Raw genomic sequence first — 17,661 nt, forward strand, 5'->3', positions numbered from 1 at the left:
TCAGCATCAGTGGCATCCAGGCTCCGTGAAGGCACATGGCCTCTAATTTACTGTAGATGCTTTTGCTGCTCCCTTTGGAGAGCTCTTCTCCAGCAAGGCATAGACACGCTCTTCCTGAATTTGAGACTATTTATCCGATGGTTTTCAAGAATCTAAACCGCAGATGAACTTCTGTGTGCTTGTGGTTATAGCTTTGATAAACAAAACATATTGGAGAAATATTCTGTTTTGAGAGGAAAAAAAAAAATTTGAATATGTTTCTACCTTGTCTAACAAGTGATGGCAACACACCATTGCTTAGGTAATTAAAAATGATACTTAAGCAGTAACCTCACTTATTTCTCATCAAAATAGCCCTTTTAGCCTTATGTTTTTGAGCGCTTTAGGGCAACTTTAGGGAAATGGTTTAAACTGCACTTGTGAAAACACTGAGGAGCTGCAGCTTTGGTGTCAAGTCTGCTCTGGCACCCAGCACTGGGTGTGCTCTACATAGGTCAGAATACCTGCCTTTAAGTATATACAATTTGCCAAAATAACAGTGAAAGCATGCTAGGAGAAATGATTCAGAGAGCAACAGCACAACGACGTGAGATGAAGAGTGGAGTTACCGATGCTAGGAGTGTTAAACCTTGCCCCTTCTGATCTGCCAGCCCAGTAGCTGTGCCTCCTTATTTTCTAACTCCTAAACATGCTGTAGGGATCAGCTCCTCTGTTGGGGAAAATGTGCTTCATAATACCAGGTTCAGTATTTTGCACAGAACCTGGTAATCAAGTGAGTTTGTTCTTTGGCTTTGCTCTCGATGGGGAGTAGATTAAGATCACCACACATACTTCACTCGCAGCCCAAAACAGGTTTAAATATCTGTTTTGGAGGAGTAAGGCAAATACAATTCCTACCTTACATTGTGTGTCCCCGTTGAAGCAGGTCACTGTCAATGAAAAATTCTCTCACTAACCTTTAAAAATGGGTTTTTCTGTAATTCTAGTTCTGCTGAAGGGTAAAGCTGTATACAGTAATTGAATCAGTGGTGCATGCAGACTGAAATTTTACAGGATGAAATTATGGGGCTATAATGGATTGTCTCTGTTTTCTTCTCTCTGTTCCCTCTCTTGTATCTTCTTTCTCTTGGCTTTTCCTTCTCTTATTTCTTGATGTTGGAACTGGTATCTGAAAAGGTTGAGTGGTTTAGTGAGGAAAGCTGAAACTGTGATAAGGAAAACACGGATTTCTAATCTCTTTTGAACTCTTCACCTCCTGGTGTCCTGGTCATCTCTGCTGGCTAAATTAGGTTGAAGCAAGCATCTTGCTAAAAAAAAAAAATAGAATTTTAAAATAAATTTAAATCCTCAGTAGAGCAGCTCATACAGGTGCTGCCATAGAGCCCCTTAAATATAGGGGGGTGATCCTCTGATCCCACTGTCATGGGAGGAAGGGGAGTGTTGGGATGTGTTCAAATCCCTGGGATGACAGTGATGAGCCAAAAGGTTGTCTTTTTCAGCAGGCCAGAAGTACAGCACGTTCAAACAGCAACACACCTTCACTGGGGTGTAAAGAGAAATTGTAAATCTGTCTGCACATAAATCAGATGCAAGCGTATGGCTGTGCTTGCCATGCACGCTGCAGATCGTCATACCCTCACGCAGGTCAGGGAGCCATGGGTGGCTGTGTCTGCAGCAAGGACAAATTCCCCTGTTTGAAAATCAGGAGTGAGAACGTGCCCAGCTGTTTCTTCCTCCTCAGATTTCAAAACTGTATTATTTTTTTTTGTCTGCTGTAACATAGAGGTTGTTCAGTCTCTCGTTTTAGGATGCATTCCTTCCTGATAAGATGCCTGATTACAACACATCTCTCAGCAGCCAAAATTGCTTGACCGTTTTAGCTTTAATTCGGCGAAGTTTGCTGGACCATCCAATTTGGGCTGGTAGCAGATGTTGTCTCAGTCAGGTTTCCCTTACCCCAGACTATGGGAATGTCTTCTACATCTTTTCAGCTTTAACATGAATTATTTCAAATGGGCTGTTCCCCTTGCTAGGATATCAGGGAAGTGTACCATGAACAAAGCTCTTCTTTTTTATTTTGGCTGTTCTCTCACCTTTCTAAAGTCACACTAAAACCTCACCTTAGCAGTGCCTTACTAGACATAGGCTGACTAGTTTCCAGGAAGCCTAGAATTAAATCTCCATTTATTTAGCAACTGAAACAACAGAAACTGCTTTCCAAATGCCAGATCAATTGTGGATGTTGGAACAAGAAATTGAGTTTCGTCAGGTTTGTCTGGGTGAAATAGGAACCACATCTCAGACAACATGGTGCCTCAAACAGAGCACAGCCCTGTGAGAAAGCCGGTAGGAGACTGTTTTTGTCATGACTAGAGCGCGTGTCTTAGGATTGCGACCAAAGCGAAAAGTTTCTGATTAATTTTTTTTTCTATTTTTAGAAAAAAATGTATGCTATGCTTTCATATTTGGGGGGGGCTGGGGCTACACCAAAAAATATAATGCTGTGATCAAATTCTTTTAGTACAGCAAATAACCCAGAAAAACTCTGTATACTATCTAGTCACGTGAAAGAAGAGAGAAAACAATTGCAATTGTTTGTTCCCTACTGATACTTGCTGAACTGCATCTCTCCTGATACTTTGGCTTCTCAAAACCTTCGCTTTAAACCTCTCTGAAATCTTTCACCTCCACGCCCTGAGGGATGTCCTACATCAGTCCTTTTGGCCATTGGTCCATTTGCCATTGCACTACACTGAACCAACCTTTCCAAGGTTGTCCTTTGCTGCCACTAGTAATAAATCCCAGTGTATTGACCAGAAAGTCTTACACAGGGCCTAAATTCAATTCTGTTATGAAAAGCAAATTCAACCATGAGATCTTTTTTTCCCCCAGTATGTGCTAGGAGACTGCATTAGGATTTAGAAGTAGGGCTGAAAATTTTAGATCCCGATGAGTGACTCTCCTTTCATTAGCAAATGCCTTTTATTTAACAATAAATAAATTAAAAAATAATGAATCCCTCATTTTGGTATTTCTGCCTCATATGCCTGTGTCATAGCCTTTTTTCCTTATAATTAATCAACCCATATCTCTCATGCAGCTCTGCTTGTCAGCAGGGATTAAAGCCTGACAGTATTTAATCATCTTGTATTTCATAGAAGACTAACAGTCTCCCTTTGCTTTCTCTTCCCTCCTTTCCCTTTCATTTCCTTGTCTTTTTGGGGTATGTAGTAGTGTCTGCTCTGACTGTCTGAAGTTTTTATACAGGCAGTGACAGGTATAAAATTCTTTTCTCGGCTCTTTTCTTCTGTGACCCATGTAATTCCCTCATGAGATCATTTGCTGTGACATTTTGGGTGTACCGTGACCTACCCTGTTAGCACAGAGGTCCACCAGACACTGAGGCTGTAGGAGTATGTATTGAATCATATTTTACCATGACTTTTTTTTTTTCCCTAGCAAATACACTAAAGCTGGGAGCTGAGTGGGTTGAATCACTAGACCAATTATTATTTCATGTTCTGTGGCTATTTAGCAGTTTAAATTGTTTTTAATATATGTGACCAACTTGGACACCGACTTGGATTCATTTTATTAATTTAAATATCTCATAAAATTATGGATTTCAACATTTGACCTCCTCACAGAGATCCCCTTCGTAATCAAGGGATGGAAATAAATCCTTCCTTTAGGCACAATACTTCTATTTTAAGGTATTCATCTCAGTGGATCAGATGACTCATATCCTATAAGGGCTTCTTTGTCTCCCTTGACTGTAAAGGATATTTAAATAACTTGTCTAAATACAGATGTTTTCATTATAGATGTAGAGTGAGATGAACCACATGATGGGTCTTAACTCATTGCCACATCCATGGGATGGGTATCTATTTCTGCCCCACCTTGGAGTGGCATGGGAGACCAACGAATGAGCCGTGCGTGGTCCCACCCTCCTGGATTTGGAGGAGCTCCAGGGGAGCCCCCAGCTGAGTGCTGTGAAACAGAGAGGTATGAACCTGAGGGGTTGGCTCTCTGCAGGGGAAACGCTCCATCTTCTTCTTCTGTTGTCATTTTCCCAGAGTCAGGATTGCTAATTCTTCAGACTTAAGTCAAAACAATCACTCTTAATTTCACGAGACACGGGCGATGTCAACTATTATAAAGTCTGTAAATCTAATGGATTGAATGTATTCTGTTTCATTTGAGTTTGTAGGTTAAGTAGTGTTGACCCCGGCTAGCTTTTATATGGGAGATTGCCAAGAAAACCCAGGTACCATCAATGCAAATGGCATTTTGCTCACCCTATACCAAATATCATGCCACTGAAATGCGTTTGCTTTCTCCTGCTTTGCTGCCGTTGTTGTGTTGATGGATGAAAATTGGAGGAGGAGAAGAAAGGGAGAGGGAAGGGAACTTAAAACAATAAAAAGGCAAATTATTTTTGTGTTCTAGGTAAATGTTTTCTTTCTGCAGAAGAAAGCCCTATTTATAACAGGCTTGCAGTGCTGAGAGAGGCTGTAGGAGGTAGCAGTGTAAAAACTTTGGTGGATGCTGTTGAACCCTAGATTATTGGTTTTTCCTATTCAGTTAAGAGGACTTAACCGTCACTGATTCTTGCTGTGGGAGACAGATTACTGTCTTTGGCCTCTTTTAAAATCAGATAGTGGATGAAACATTTGGTTACAGTTTTGGTAACAAAAGTAAAAAAAATAAATCACAATCATTGCTGAAAACTAGGTGTTTTTCTTGGTTGACTCTAAAGTAATACAGTGGTGTAGTGATAACGAAAAGAACAAACAGATCAAAAGACAGTGAAAAACATAATATTTGCTTGTTTCCTTTAACTCTAACATGGACAACTTCAGGTCAGCAAACTGAAATTCTGTACATAAAAGCAACCAAGTAGCTCTTGAATGGAATTAGCACGTGCAGGAATCCCAGGGACAAATGTTTGGTTTATGTTGTATAAGCTGTCAAACCAATGACAGAATAGCACTTTTTAGCCTCAGACCTTTTTGATCAATAGAGTATGCTTCATTTTCCTTCTAGAGCTGAACTGAATGCATGTTTATATTTTATGGGAAATAGCAAAACCAAGAAGTTAAGGTAAAAGCTAACCACGATACCAGAAGTTGGTGCTTTTTTAAGGGGAGGATTTATGATGTTTAAACCTCAGTTTATAAAATAAAGAGCACAAGCAGTGGTTTTTAAGCATATTTGCCAAGAAAAAAGAGCTAGAAAGATGTAAAATAAAAATTAGGAAGTGATAAATGGAGGCATCACTTAATTAAGAAAATGAATTCTACAAGCAGAGTGATACAGAAAGGAAACATCCGTTACCAAGGAAGGGGCATTGAGGCAAAGGACATTTGTCATCTCAAGTGACAATTAGATGAGTTTCCAAACAGAGCAGGGCAAAGAAGGTAAAAATATGCGAGAGCAGAAAATGAGGCAAGAAGAATTGAAGGAATACAGAGCAGGCTTTTGCAGGTCTGTTGGCCTGATTTATGCTTTCATGCCCTTCTTAGCATACAAACATCCCTGAAATTAAGAGCCTGTTTTGCTCTCATTATTGTACAGTCCTGTGAGCACCACGTCGGGTAAATCTGCTCAGCAGCAGAACCTGAAACCAGCTGTGGGACCGGGCAGAAGGTGGTTCAGCAGCCAAAAGGTCAATCACGTTGGATACGTTTGTTCCCTGCCCGCTTTCCAAAGGGCTGTGGAAGAGATGGCAGCAGCCGAGCGAGCAGTTTGCTCTGCTCTGAGCTCAGGGTCATGCTCAAATCCATGGTCTGCAGAGCGAAACCATTTGCAAAGGCTCAAGAATGCAGCGGTCTCTCCCATAGCTCCCACTGATCCATTTGCCATGACTTGCCATAAAAAGTCAGCCTCCATTTCTGATGTAGTGACCTGAATGCAGATGAGAAAATACTGCTTCTGCTAGGGGCAATTCCTCTTTGAAGTTATTTTGTCTCTACGCTGAGGTAATGTGTTCGGGTAACACAACACCTGGCCCCCACCCCGAGTGTCATTTCCCCAGGGATCTCACGGCATTGGTGCCATAGTTTAGCTTCTGGCCAAATATTCACGTTTAGAGGGAAAGAGCTTTGGTTTTTTGCTCTAATAGTTTGCGGTGGCGTAAGGAATTGGCAGAGTGGTTTCAAATAGGACATTCTGACAAAATGTGTGAGTTGTCTGTTGTTGATGCAGTTCAGATGGTCTTGCTGGTTTCTGCTCTTGAAGGGCTCTTACAAGCCCCTGCTTCCCATGTGCTTCAGATAAGTGTCTCCTGTGTTAACTGCCAGGTCACTTCCATTTCCAGAGCCCTTTTGGATCCATTTCTCTATGGCTAGATGGCAAAGAGTAGCAGAATCCAGCAGTCCGTTTGCACAGAGCTCCTATCTTGGGGATCGTCTCATTTTTGTTCAGGAAGAGTAATTCAAACTCAAGTTTGGTAAGAGGACAGGAGGTGTCAGTCAGGCTCATGTTTCAGCTCGGCTCAGCTCCCTTGGAAGAGCATCTGACTGATGATCAAACCTGCAACAGGTACTGGGTTAAGCTGTGTGTGTCACAAACGCGGGCAGGGGACGTCAGTGCTCCCCAGGTGTGCACTCACATCTTGGGTTAGCCCCACTCCTCAACAGGCACCAGTACTTGAAAATAAGTGTTTAGACACTCTACAGAAAATCAGGCAGGGGCATCACCCCATCAGGCTATTTCAGTTTCTAGAAATTTAGTCTGTTTCAAAGATTTTATTGAGACTTATAAGCAGAAGCAAATTAATTCAAGATTGATGTCAGCTGTTTGAGCATATTGGTTAGAGCTTGCTTCTTGTTCTTGGTGGTTTTGGGGTGGTTTTTTAAGTGTTGTACAAGTAAACTGTTAATGGTGCGTTTGTTTGTAACACTCTTTCAACTGGCAAAGTCTGGCAGAAATTGAATGCTCTGCAGGACAAGTGGCTGTTCAGTCACAATCAAGTAGGGTTTTAAGCTCCAAAAGCTGAGTGATCTTGTATCAAATACTGTGGCTGTGGTTTTGATCCAGCTTCCAGCAGCTCTGCACCTGTGATTAGTGCTATAAAAGAGACAGGAAAGTCAAAACTTTTGTAGTTTTACAAAAAGTCAAATCTGGCCCAACTCAACACAGTTCACTTACAGGCCCTGGGGCTGGACTCTTAGAAACCTTATAAACTTTTCAGGACTGCAAACCATGGACTTTCCCCTTCTTTTGGGATCAATATACTTTCAATTTTTGCTTTTAAATGCTAGAAAAGTTACCTAATATTTAGTTCTTCATCCTTTTCTTTTATTAAAAAAATAACAAAGAAACCCCCCAAACACAAAACCACAAAAAAAAAAAAAAAAACCCACCAGAAATAGTTTCTTTAGGCATATAAAGCAGTAGGATGTGTTCAATCTTGAAGTCTGATTGATACAAACTATGAGTGCATTGTATAGAAGAGTTACAGGGAAGACCTGTGTAGTGATGTTAGGCAGGCCAGCTTCCACTTTTCTGGCAAGTGACAACTTCAGGGTCTCTTCTGTAACAACTCTAATTAAAAAAAAAAAAAAGTATCTTTTTGAGCTATTAGTCTGGAGTTCATCTCCTTTCTGTGATACACACCATAGGTAAAGATTTTATGGTCTGCGGCTCTGCTGTTTCAATCATGTTTATACATCATTTATTTCAAATTAGTGAGACTTAGCAGGAGTCCAGAAATTTGCATCTGCTCCAGCATCAGGGCCAACACAGGCAAAAGTGGAGCAAAAGCACAAGGACTGCTAAGAATCTGGACAGTATTGGTTAAATTGCATTAGTGCACTCAGGGAATACCTTTAACTCCCCTTTGCTGTGAACCATACCAACTATATGGCAAGACATCCAGTAAGAGTGTGTTAACATGGCAGCTACCTTATTTTGGGGCAGTAGGGAGAGTATTTTCAGGTGCTGTGAGCTCTGGCAGCAGCCTGGAGCTGTGCTAGATTACACCGCCTGGTGATCTGCTTACTGGCATTCTGTGTCATGCCAGGAGCTGCCTGAACAATGCGTTAATTATACATTCCTGTGCATTTCTGATTCAGATTAACACGCTAGCTTAATCTTTCAGTTTGGTTATGCAATTTGCTAGATGAAATATTGCTTGCATTCTTTCTATTAATGAAAACCCACACATAATCCCCGTGTCCTAAGTACCTGTCCTGATTATCTACTGCATTCACAAGCGCTACTTGCAGAATTATTTTGCTTAGTTAAAGCTTTATTTTGTATTTATTCTGATTGCCAGTGTTGCTATTTTAAAAGTTGCTAACCCATTGGTGGATATTCTGTTTTAATCCTTTTTGCCATTCCCTAGCAAGTGCCAGGTCGCCTGTTTTACAAACCCATTACGAGTTTCTGTACAGACACAACTGTTCACTGGAGCTGGCCCGTGCTTCCATATGGTGCACATTAATCACAATTTAGCTATGTAAACAAGAACTTGTATTTTATGCTGCATACGGTTGCCCAGCTCAGGTTGAATGAAAGATTTAATTTTAGTAAGTCGTATAAACACACCTGAGACTCTGAAAACAATGTAACGTGACTCTCCATTCTATAGAATGCATCAGTTTGCTAATTAAAAGTCTGCTCTCATGGTTGATGATCATTACTTTTTATAAAGCCCTGGAATACTATTAAGCAGGTCTGGAATGGTGGTGTGTGGTTTATTGTTTTTTTTAAATTGTTTCCTGCCTATTTTGTCTGTGATTTCATTGTGTTGAAGAGTCACTCTTAGCTTTTCAGTTATGGTTTTCACAGAGTAATTCTGCAAGTATTGTTTATAGTTGAAATGTTCTCAATTGTTTATTTTTTTGAACAGCTTGGATTTAATAGCTGGTTTATGTTTGGAATAAACAAGTAAAAAAAAATAAGTAAAGGGCTGTGAATCAACAAAAGGAAAATAAAAACAAAGTCCTTAGAGAAATAAGTAACAAAACTGTATACCTTCTAACCCAGAAAATTTGTCATTCCTTTTGTCCCTGTGTATGCTCCTATTATTATTTTGCTTTGATTCACATGTACTTCAGGGACTCTGTCATGCTTACTCTAGGTAGAAGCTATCAATAGAGCTATTACAACAAGACAGAAGAAACATAGCCCGTCTCAAGTATTCGACTGTCTTTTTTTTCTACAATATTGCAAGTAGATAGGCTGTAGCATGTTACTTGGGCATAAAGTTATCCAGCTTTAAGAAAAGCTGGGTATTAGTATAGATTAAAAGAACATCTAGGGTTGCAAAAGCAAAGACTTAACGCTTGTATAGCAACCAAGAAAATTGAAAAGGATAGAAGTATTCCATTTCTGAAGAATTACATAGCCTTTAACACTGGAAGTTAGAAAGATGCTTTCCCAGGGAACTGGTTACCTGATGCCTTCAGCATTTCCTCCTCCATCTTATGTGCCATGTGGCTTACATTGTTAGCCAAGATGGTAATGCCCTAGCTTGGTCAAGCACAACTGCAGCCTTCAGTGTTCAATCTGCTTTTGTTGAAACACATGTAGTGGCCAAGCTCTTGGTTCTAAAGTCAGAGAAAAAAATAGATGAAACCCAGTGCTGTCCTTCTGGATTAATAATGTTATGAGAGTGCAAGGTGCCCTCAGTTGTTACTGATGCTGGTGGTGCAGTGGTAGCACCTACAGGTTCATCCTGTAATGTGAGGCAGCAAGAAGAGTCCAAACACACCATAGATAACAGGAACGTGTGGTTGCAAGGAAGGGAGAGTACCATATGTCATTATGTCTCTTATAGATAATTCTGAGTGAAGAACAGTTTAAGGATTCTATGTCTATGAATACACGACAGCTGACATGTCTTTCTGTACTAGTATCTTTTATACAATTTGCTGTGATCAAGGGAGACTCCTTTCTACTGTATTCTCAACCTTTCCTCCCTCCCCTCTGCCCCAGTCACTTGTAGCAACTCTTAAGTGCAAGCACATGAAAAACATTTGTTTTGATCAATAGTTTTTATGGCAAAATCCATAAAACAAAGCAGTCCCTTTTTACACTCGGAACAAATAATTTAGACTACAAGCCCTGACACAAATTTTGTTTAAGCTTGGATGGAGGATGGTGCTCTGACATGCAAAGTGGAGTTGTCTGACGTTGACATTTAAATATAATCATAGGGATAGATGGTTGAGAGCCCAAAATAAGATGAGAGCCACAAGTGACTGAGTAAGTTGCTGGCAGAAGAGCTGATGGGAAGGACTGCAGTGATTGCAAATGAGGCCTGTCCAGGAGGTAATATGATTAGTGTTTTCTAAGAGCAAAGTACATTGCAGAAATCAAATGAAGCCTGGAGTGGGGTGGAGAAGGGGGGCAATACCATAATTCCTCCAGTTTTATCTAGTAAGAGTTTTATCATTTTCAGTTTGGGGGTGGGGGGTTTCCAGCCTTGTGCTGGGAATGTTTGAGAGTTATTATGAGATTTGAAAGAATGCTGAATTTTTGATCTTGTCATGACTGAAAATACTTTATAAATGTCAGAGTTGGTGCATGAAAATCTGGGACGCTGCTCAGCTGCTTCGCTTGCAAGAGCTCAGCTAATGAGGCCACCAGAGAGCAGGCTGCCTGGCAGCCCGGTGTGGTGGCCCTGCCTCAGCAAGCCCCACGCTTCAGCCTGCCTTCCAGAAAGAGAGGAGGTGCCTAATGTGTAATGGCAAACAACTTGCCAGCCTTAAATAATAATAATTTCTAGCATTCCTGTCATAATTGGGAGTGTTTATGCACGTGGAGGTTTTTGTGGTGTGTAGCAGAGTTGTGGTTACCCCTTTCTGTCCTGATTCTCAGGACGTGGGGCAGATGTGTTGAGAGCTTGCTGGACTAAGGTCCATGTGTTGGTGGTATGACCTATCCGCTGCATCCAGACTTCATCAGAGCAGGGCAACATAACCAGAGCAAGGCATCTGGAAGGGCCGTGTGGGGACTGCAGCTGTGGCAAAAGGTTTGTTAGCTTTGTGAAGGATTTTAATAAGATTTTAAAGCTAAGCCAAGTAAGCAATGCTACATGGGGAACATCTCACCTCAGCAGACACCAAAAAGGTCAAGTTAGATGAGATACGATAAGCTTTTCTGGATCACTTTTTTGAAATTTCATAAAAGCGCAACTTTTTAAATGCTCGCTAAGGACTGTATTTTTTAGGAACAGTGATTAAAAATTTCCACAGTCTATTTAAGAGGAACAGGAGTGTTGTTACAGGAGATCCCACCAGCTACCATTCACATGCCTGAAAAACTGATTTGTATTGGAGTCTGGCAAAACTGTTTTGTTGAGGATATTGAGTGAGGATAGTAACTTTTTCCAGGTATAGCATAGACATATAGTGATGACTAGTTTCTTCCAACCTGCCACTTTGACAGTGAAAAGCAGTGTCCTGGTTCAGCAGCATACAGAAGCCCAAGTCTTAATTTGACAGACAAATAATTTCCCTGAGTTCAGAAAACTTCAGATGTGCTTTAATTTATCTCCTTAAAAGGATTTGGAATGAGTTGTGATCAACGAGACAAGGTGCTACCTGAACCACTGTGTTGCATTCCTCTGCCAACATTTGTCTCTGCTGATCTCGAGAAACTCAGAAGCAGCAGCCTGTGCTTGATGGGAGAATAAATAGACCTGCAATAATGCAAGTCAGATGTATGGATTGTGATACAATTTTTATAATGTGCCCAGAATGTCACTTTTGCCTAGAAATTGGGTGCTCAAGTTCCTCAGGGTTTTTGGAAATGGCAGGTGTCAAAGAGAAACTGTACTGGTGGTATAGTAGAGAACTCTGTTACTAAACTGTATTTTCCCTGAGAGAAAACAGGACTTTCCAAAGTGCTTGCTGTGCAACGTGTAGGTGTGTTTTAGACAGGAGGTTCGCTCTAGGAAACAGCAACACGAATGGGTTTTTGTCTCGCAAACATGAGCTTGTGAACATGACAGTGGCCATGTAACTTTTGGGTAGATTCATTAAAATGTTTGCAGATCACGCTGCAAGACAAGAATGTTTAAATACCAGTGAACTGGGTATAAAACAGCAAGAATATTTTTAATAACTAAATAATCAGTCATCCCTTCTCATTTTGTCCTGGCCTGGTTGATCTGTACTGTTATTTCAGGAAAGATAAGCTTGATCTGAAATACATAAGGAGAACTTCCTAGATTCTGTTTTATTTTGTAAAACTGAGTTTCTGGCTGGTTGATTAATTAAATGATGGTGCATGGCTTTGCTGGGGTTGTCATTTCATGACAGTTGCTTTGGAGCACTTTAACACAACATACATTTTAGGTGTAATTTAGCGTAGTACCTGCTGAGAGAGAATTCAGGCATCACCAAGGATCTTGTCTGCTGGTCCTTGCTTGACAAATTTGTTGAATTTGGGTTTTGATGACTGGAAATGAAAGCCATGGTAGTTAGACAACAGCAGCCCTGTTAAACCATTGCAGTCTGACATTGCTGCTCTGGAATCCCTAGAGGACCAGGAATTTGGGGAGATGAATGGGATTCAATCAGTCTGGCTCTTATGTCTCTCATCGTAAAGAGATGCAAACAATGATTTGGAGTTTATTTTCACAACAAAATGGATCTTTGATACCAAGGCACTAAACAGTAGAAGAGCAAGCAGCAAAGAATCAAATATTACAGGAGCTCATCTTAAAACAAAACCTGAGATTTCTACTGGGAATTTTATATGGCTTTTCAGAAGAAGAATCTCAGATGCATCAAACACTTGCAGTGTGATATTTTTAACAATTACAAGTCCAAATATGTGCAATTACTGACAGTAGGACTTTTGTCAGGAATGACTGCACCAAGTTTAATTTAATGTACTCAGCCTTGTAATTGTTTTTTTTAATCTTGCTGTGCCAATGACAGCATTTTTTTCTTCATAGGTTTTATGTTTTATATCCTCCACAAATCACACATTTAAGACAGTTTTGTTTTGTAACATCTCTGAAATGCTGGCTTATTAGCAAGCCAGTCCACGCCAGATTATTTTAATATTGATAGACTGTACCAACAGTTGAGATAAAGATGCGTTCCTTGTGCTGTTTTGTTAAGGTTTAGTGGGACTAAATCACAAAACATTGCTTTGCTTGAAAATTGAATTGAAAAGATCCATCTACGGTAAGATTACTTGTTTTGAGAAAGCTGCTGTTGCATTCTGAAGATCTTGGTGGTTTTCACTCGCAGTTTGGGTGCCTGAACAATACCAAGCCAACTTGCAGTGCCTCAGTACTCTGCTGAACTGGGATCTTACTTTTAAGGGATATTTTCATCTTTGCTTCCCCAAGCTCTGTCTTTGTCATAAATAGGAGATAGGAAAGCAAACTTGAATTTAGAGTTATATATAACATTAATTTTCTGTGCAACATAACCAAGAGCTACTAGACTTGCTGGTGACAAATGATGCTGGTGTCTATTTGTTCTTACGCATTCTTTTCAGGCTGCACATGATTATAAGGGCTAGTCCTGCGGACAGGGTTTTTTCTTTTTCATTTTTTTTTTTTTTTTTCTTTCTTTGCACTGAAACACTTACATGTGCATTCAGGATATTGCTTATTTCATTCTGGCACTTTTAATATGAAACTTGCCAGATTTTTATCCTGGGCTTGATAAATGGTTACCTATGAGATGTGGACAGGGTGCCATTTTTCTGTGTTTGGTATTGAAAGTGCCTTTCAGCCTCTTGCACCTGGACCTCCAGCAGCTTATGCTCACTTATAGGGGATTACAGAAAGTAAGCAGTAAAAACAGCCTTCTGTCAGGATTTTTAAATACAATCCTGTGGTCTGCATTTTCTTTGAAAATTTTGTAGGGTTCTATCAGGTAAATCAGGTTGATCACTACTGACTATGACTTCTTCTGTAGAACAGATTGCTGGGTATTTCAGCATGTAGCATGTTCCAGTGCTTGAAGTTAGCTGACTAATGATCTGCATAATCTTATATATATATGCCTTTAGCAGAGATACAACTATACACCTTTAGCTTGAATTACGCAATATATAACTCTGTCTCGGTCTCTTAAAAAAAAAGTTAAATTCATTGTGATAAAAAAATTCAATAACTCCTGCTGGAATCTGGAATAAGAAGAAATATTGTTGGACATACCTTGTAGGCTGTGTTTCAGAATTTAGGAAAAGTCTGGCTCATTGTTTTTCATGCTATATGTCAGGCCTCTGACATCGTTCCTTTATGTCTCCTGGCAAGTATTTCACATTCAAGAAAGCTTATATGCCTAGGGAGAAAAAAAGAAAGAACAAGAACAAAAGACAATTGCAGTGACACAGATTAAACTAATAGAGGCTGTGGTTTAGGGAAGGTATGGAAGTGTATTTACACCTCCCATGTGCTAGTGATTCTTGCCTGAACCATGGCCTGTTGGGCGAATATTGCTGTTTTTCAGAGGCTTTCCCTGGTGCCACCCCTGGATGTGTGCCTGCTGTGTGCACACCTGAACACTGGATTCCTGTGCACATCACTTCTTGTGACTGGGACAGCTCAAGAACTTTATACTTGTGAATGGAAGTAGAAAACCTAATATGCCTGCTTTTGCTTTGCTTCATCCCCACCTAGCAGCTGGCTGTTTATACCCTTAGAAATTCTGGAAACTCCACGGTTGCAAACTGGTAGCCCAGGGACAACAAATGCAACCAAGGGACTGCTCCTTCCTGCAGCTTTGGCTAGAGATGCAGCTGAGATGGACAGAAACATGCCTGTCCTTGCCTGCCTTGAGCCTTTCCCCACTGGTCTTCTTGCAGGTTCCTTTTTAAACACATGGGCGTTTTACACTGTAGCCCACCGGCGGAATTTTCTGTGCTCCCTGTTTATCCTTTATGGCAGACAGGGAAATGTGCTTCCTTGGAGCACAGAAACTGAAGTTACCCACTCTCCTTCATCTAGTAACTGCTCATGTGGGTCTTGTTTGTGAATGGAGGAACTCACATCTGCACAGAGAAATACAAATTACTGTGTTTGATCCATGGCTGGAGATGTATTTGGAAGACTAATCTTGAACACCAGAACCTGTTACATTTAGGTATGCTGACAGAACAGTGGGAGATTTGTTGAATCTTTAGGAGATGCTTTGCCCATCTGGGCTTTTGAAAATTGTTTTCTTGCATTTTTGGCAAAAGAAATAATGTTTTTGTCAAAGAAAAATGAGTCTCATGGTCTCGTTTTGAGTCCTAAAACACAAGTATTGATTTCATAAACATAGACAGTGTCCAACTTAAGTCAATGTATCTTGACATTATTCCTCAGTTGTTAATTTTTTAAAGCAAAGTGAGATTGTGTGTTTTGACTGACTATGTCCAGTGGTGGTTTTTGCTCTCAGGAGGCAGGAAGAAATTCCCAAACCATCTGGTATTCTGTTACCGGTTAGTATTTAGCTGTTAACAGTTAGTTACTGACTGTCATTGGTAGAAGAGTGCAAGACCCTCGGTCTTTAACACCTGGATATAAAAGTCTCCAAATAACACATACTGCACTTTTTCTAAGCTGTAGGTCCATCCCTCCAGTGTGTATTTCTGTGTGAATTATAATCGAAGTCTAGGAACTGGCCAGTGGTGTGCTACCTTCCATCGACAACTTTCGGCTTTTTCGGAAATATTTTAGCTTCACACATACTGTAGCTGTCGGCGTGATTCAGAGCCTTTGGAAGGAGAGCTTCCTCCTGTATTTGTTATTTGCTTAGCAAAGCTTTGACTTTATGGCTATGTATTTCAGAATCTTTTATGCCAGGGAATCATTTATATTTCAGAGATACGGGAAGGCACCTTGGAGCTTGCTACATGTCTTGATTGTTTTTTAACCTTAGCCCAGTGTGATACTCTCTCTAAAGAATATTCTCACGTAATCCTGCAGAGATGAATAAAGGTAACTGAGTTGCCTGGCATTAACACTGTAAATCAGAAGTACATAATGACAAGTCTGAGAAACGTACCAAAAATAATAATAAGACAGACTTGCTTCAGAACAGTAAATGCCATTAAGCTTTGCTTTGAATTCTGACATCAATCTAAAATCTGTACCCACGACCCACAGTTGTGTGTTGAGGGGTTGTTTGCTTGTTTTGTACTTCAGAGGAGCTGACTTAACTTTATGTCCTAGTCCAGGTGCAGTTCTTCCTGGAGGTATTCCTTGGCCAGGCTGTAGGAAGATGTTTCCGAGAACCGAAATCACATGAAAAACATGGCCAGCGCTGCCCCAGAGGCATTGCTTTCCCTGGGAGAAAAGCAAGGACTGGGGAGGGAAGACAACCCATTTCATATGACTGTGAACAGGAGGGTGACATTTTCACAAGCAAGAAATCTTGAAGCAGCCTGAGCTCCTCCTCAAGTCCAGCTTACATGGGACGAGTGTGGTTGTAAAGTGATTACAGTGAGGATTTCTGGAGGAAATCTTAGCAGTGGGGCTTTCTCAAGGATTTTGGAAGCCCTGTGTACAGTTCCTCCTGCTGATTTCCTTCTACAGGTCTTTCTCAGAGTCTGTACCACCTTGGCAGGTGCAAAGGTATTTCAGAGATACAGTATGCCCATTCCCATCCAGCTCATCTGAGCCTACCCAGGGCAGTTATGATGGGAAGTAGGTGTAGCCTTCTCCCCTGGGTGCTGGAGAATGTGGCAGGGAGACTTTTTCCTGGGAACGAGGGCATCATGGATGCCAGGTGTAGGGATTTGAACTGCACATTCCATTATACCTTAAGGTAGTGCCATTTGCCTAGTGGGAGGGGACATAAAAGCCTAATTTATAACTGCATTGGTGGTACTTGATGCACATTTCCATTCACAGGCTCTGAGAAGAAAATTCTGGCATTTAAATCTTTTAAAAAATTTGAAATGGGAGATATGTGAAATTGCCCAAGAATCCCTTAAGATGTAAGAGCAATCATACATTAAAATAAAGGTCCTGCAATTGCTGAAATGGTGACTAGATGTTCGATTCAAGGCACTGTGGCTTTTTTCTCCTGACCCTGCTGTGCAATGCAAAACCAGCCCAAAGCAATATATTCACTGGCAGCTCTGATTGGAGACTACACATGGTCCTCCTGTATTGCAGTGGCCCCAAGAAAACACTAGGCACAAACGGATTCAGTATGGCCAGTGGATGATGATTGCCTCAGGGGTTCTGGCCATTGGAAAGGTAGAGATGTAGGGACATCTGCTTCAAAACCCTGTAATAAGCATGTCTACTTTGGATGAAGCTGTGTGGACTGAAGCTGATGAAGGGGTTCAGTCTGAATAGATGTGGTTTGTATCTAGAAAGCTGCCTGGGAGTGATCCCAGGAATCATCTCAGTGTCAGATGGGAAGTTACACACATACACACACACATACATACATATATTATATATATGTATATTTAAAAAAAAAAATCGTCTTGTGTTTTTCCTCTTTGATGTGAGTGTTGAAATGTTGTAAGTCCATGGCCATTCTTAGATGAGAAAGCAAGAAAATGATGAAAGCAGATGCTGGAAATGATAATAACATAGTATGGTCCTGACAAATCAATGCTAAATAAAGTAATAAGCTTCAGACTACTCTGGGAGGAGAGCTGCCCCAGCAAGCCACAAAGGCAGGCTGGCTAGTTTAATCATGGACCTAATCAACTGGCTCTTTCTAATTACCATGC

The 17,661-nt window shown here is 40.7% G+C and overlaps 1 protein-coding gene across 4 annotated transcripts in view; it reads left to right on the top strand.

The window, feature by feature from the left end:
• The window catches only part of SGCD (sarcoglycan delta), a 399,682-nt gene that overhangs the window by 208,041 nt on the left and 173,980 nt on the right, over positions 1 to 17,661 (top strand). The gene's annotated exons all lie outside the window — the stretch shown is intronic.

Source organism: Strix aluco, chromosome 13 (genome assembly GCF_031877795.1).
Source record: "Strix aluco isolate bStrAlu1 chromosome 13, bStrAlu1.hap1, whole genome shotgun sequence".
In the NCBI taxonomy this organism is placed as follows: Eukaryota; Metazoa; Chordata; class Aves; order Strigiformes; family Strigidae; genus Strix; species Strix aluco.